Source organism: Panicum virgatum, chromosome 1N, assembly GCF_016808335.1.
Source record: "Panicum virgatum strain AP13 chromosome 1N, P.virgatum_v5, whole genome shotgun sequence".
Taxonomy (NCBI): Eukaryota; Viridiplantae; Streptophyta; class Magnoliopsida; order Poales; family Poaceae; genus Panicum; species Panicum virgatum.
This window is the reverse complement of record NC_053145.1, coordinates 37355353-37359521: the sequence shown is the minus strand read 5'-3', so window position 1 is coordinate 37359521 and position 4169 is coordinate 37355353.

Here is a 4169-nt window from a genome sequence, read left to right as displayed (position 1 = left end):
TACCAGCCAGCACTATCAAGCCGATCTTCTTAAGTTCAAAGAAGATCTGGCTAATGTGATTAAGAGTAAGCTTGGGGTGGATATGGGTACTACGTGTTTATTTCAAAAAACTTACCCCACTTAGTTTGATTTTGTTTCTTTTCCTGCTGGTTGGCGTATTCCCGAGTTTACTAAATTTAATAGTGATGATTCTTGTACAACTTGGGAACATGTTAGTCAATATGTATTGTAGTTGGGAGAAGCTGGTTTCAATGATGATTTGTGTGTGCATTTATTTTCTTTATCTTTGACTGGAACTGCTTTCTCTTGGTTTTCCTCGCTTGCTCCTAATTCTGTTCGCAATTGGGCTCAGTTGGAGCATAAGTTTTATGATCACTTCTTTAGTGGGGAAACCGAAGCTAAATTATTGGATTTGACATCGATTAAGCAAGCTAAATTAAAAATTGGTGTTTTAGTTTGACAATTTCCGAAAAAGATTTGGCGGATTTGGCGTTTAACGGCTTACATTCTTATTTGAAAGAGAAACTCGAGGGCTTTGTATATCATACTGTGAATTTCTTGCAAGTCAAAGTCATGGGTTTAGAGTTTAAACTTAAAAACGCCAAGGACACCTTTAAGCCTCATCGGTCCAATACTCATATTCTTGTTCATGATTCGGATAGTTCGGACGATGAGAGCAAAGAGGTGTACGCTGCTGAGTTTGTTTGGCCATCAAAGGCCAAACCCGGTTCAGTTCTGTCTCTTAAGCCGATTCAAAAGAATCGGCAAGAGGAGCTGAAATTTACATTTGATGTTTCTAAGTGCGATCGGATTTTTGATGAATTACTTAAAAATGGTAACATCCGATTGTCACATGCTATTCCATCTCCCGACGAGCTTAAACGACATGCATATTGTAAGTGGTAGAACTCTACATCTCATGCTACTAATGATTGTAATGTTTTCCGTCGATAGGTACAATCGACCATTAATGAAGGACGATTGGTACTTTCTGAGATGCAAATTGATAAGGCTCCTTTCCCTGTTCATACGCTAGAATTGAACAATCCAAAGGTGCTCATTCGGCCGGAACAAGCCGAAGGAGCTCAGGGGAAGAATGTTGTCATCGGTGATCCAAGACCGATGAATACAAGTGATAAGATTCTTGCCATTGAGGTTATCAAGGAGAAGACTGATGATGGTAAGGATACTCTGAAGATCATCATCAGGAACCTGAGGCTCGGGGGGGCAAGAAAGCTCTCCACCAGAAAATCGGTCTGCTGCTCAGGCACGACCGGTGTCTCCGACCGGTCAGACCGGTCTGGTGACCGTCCCCGGACTTTCAAGTCAAAGCATCCGAAAGTGGGTACTTGGAAGACCAACGAGGTGAAGGTGCAGGGAAGAGCTGCTAATCAGAAGCCTACCATCAACCAGTTGTTGAACAAGTACACAAAGGCCGTTCAAAAGGATCGGCCGCTAAAAAAGAGACCACGATCACCACCGCGCCAAGATCGTCCAGTGTCCCTAAGAAGGGAATCTAGCAGGCGCAGAGGTGATGTTGTTACATTATATCCTTCTCCGAAGATGTATGCCACCATGCCATGGGTACCGCCAGCGTCAAATGCTACAAATCCGGCATGGGAGCATGAGGGGATTTGGATGCAGTGTTTCCCAATGCCTTATCCTCCACATTATCAGGGGGGAAGTTCCAGAGTGCCCGTGCATGATCGATTGGGACCACGCCAAACTGGTCCAGTGCAGCAGACTACACCGGTCAGACCGATCGCCACTGACCGGTCAGACCGGTCTCATCAGAGGACGGGTCAAGCTCCTGTTCCAAGGTTCGAGTATCGCGTCAAGGAGAAGAGGAGGAACAGAAGCCTGTTGTTTATCCAGAGAAGGTTAAAACCAATGCAGTAGTTCAGATCGGTAAACTCAAGGTGCCCATAAAAGATGCGAGCAAAGAACCGATGGACATAGAGAAATCGGTTGATGTTCCTTAACAAAAGTCGGTCATGGCCAATGATCATGAGGCCGATAGCAGCAAGAGCACAGCAGACAAGTACCATCAACCTAGGTGGTTCCCTTCAGGTTTGACTCATATACAGAAGAGGAAGCCGCAGCGCGTTTGCAACAAGGAGAAGAAGGAGCAGGAAGCAGAGAAGATGAGGGATGAGCACTTCAAGAAGTACAGGCCCATGATCCGTCAACGCAAGGCTTGGCAGATCAAGACGGTTGATCAGCCAGTGAGACCGGTCGAAACACCACAGCCGATCGGTCTGACCGGTCAGCCAGACCGGTCCGACCGCTCTGACCAACCGGTCAGACCGGTTGAGCCCAGTGCAGAGCCAACAGCCGAATCGGCGCCGCCCATTTCGGTTCCTTATGTTGATGAAGCCCCAACAGTTCCTCCAATAGTAGAAGACGAGGAATTGGTGGATTACGAAGCATCTCCGAAGTGCACCAACTTGGAGGTCAATGTGGTGCACTTGTCTTCGGATTACTTTGTGGTTCCGGAGGAAGACATGGCTCATCTTCAGTTCGGGCCCCGTGAATCTGTGTTCCAGAAGCTAAGTGAGAAGGATAATCATCTCAAAGCTCTTTACATGAGAGGACACATCAACGGGAAGCCGGTGACTCGTATGCTAGTGGATGGTGGGGCTATTGTAAATCTTATGCCCTACTCGTTGTACAAGAAGCTTGGTGGCCAAGACGAGGACTTGATCAAGACAAACATGACGGTCAGTGGTGTTGGCAGAAGCGAGCCCCTTAGCGCCAAGGGAGTTGCCTCCATGGAGCTCACTATTGGAAGCAAGACGCTTGCTACTGCCTTCTTTGTCTCGCAGGTGCAAGGTAACTACAACTTGATTCTTGGGAGGGATTGGATTCATGCAAATCAGTGTGTTTCTTCTACCTTGCATCAGTTTCTTGTTCAGTGGATCGGCGATGAGGTTGAGGTGGTCCATGGAGACACTTCATCTTTTGTTGCTTTGGCCGATTCGGATTCTATTAGTGCACACGATAACATCAAGTGTTTATTGGGCATAGATCTGTCCGATTATGATTTGATCAGTTGCACAAAGGATGGTTTTATTTCTACTGTTCTAAAGCCGATGGATAATCGGCTGAATCATTTAATGTAAATCAGATAAGTGCAACAGAAGCTCCAAAAGCGACCGGTCAGACCGCTTATGCCGACCGGTCAGACCGGTCCAATCCCATTCGGCGCACAGGGCCGACCGGTTAGACCGGATCCCCCGATTGATCAGACCGGTCCAATGCAGAGTGGCTGCAGCAGAGGCTAGATCAAATCGGGAGTGTACGAACGATATGTGTGAAGCCATTGAAGATTCTGATGATCTAGACAAGCTGGGCCAAGGGTTTACATCGGCCGATCCTTTAGAAAATGTAGACATTGGTGATGGAACTATTCCTAGGCCGACCTTTGTAAACAAAAATTTATCGATTGAATATAAAATCGATTTAGTTAATTTGTTGAAAGAATATGTTGATTTCTTTGCTTGGGAGTATCATGAAATGCCTGGTTTAAGTCGTGATCTTGTTCTTGTTGAGCATCGTTTACAGATTAAAGCCGGTTTTAGACCTTATAAGCAACCGGTTAGGCATTTCAATCCTATTATTTATGATCGAATTAAAGCTGAAATTAATCGTTTACTTGATGCTAGATTTATTCGGTCTTGTCGTTATGCTGATTGGATATCTAATATTGTGCCTGTTGAAAAAAAGATTCGGGGAAAATTAGAGTGTGCATTGATTTTAGAGATCTTAATAAAGCTACTCCTAAGGATGAATATCCTATGCCTATGGCCGATATGTTGATCAATGAGGCTTCCGGACATCGTGTCATTAGTTTTCTTGATGGTAACGCTGGTTACAATCAAATATTTATGGCCGAAGAAGATATATCTAAAACGGCGTTTCGATGTCCGGGGTTTGTCGGCTTGTTTGAGTGGGTTGTTATGACTTTTGGTTTAAAAAAATGCGGGTGCTACTTATCAAAGAGCTATGAATTTAATCTTCCATGATTTGCTTGATGTCATCTTGGAGGTGTACATTGATGATATTGTAATTAAATCGGCCGGTTTAGATCATCATTTAGCCAATTTGAGACTTGCTCTTGAGAGGATGCGCCGGTTGTGACAACCCAGGTTTTTGGGGGCTAAAACCAT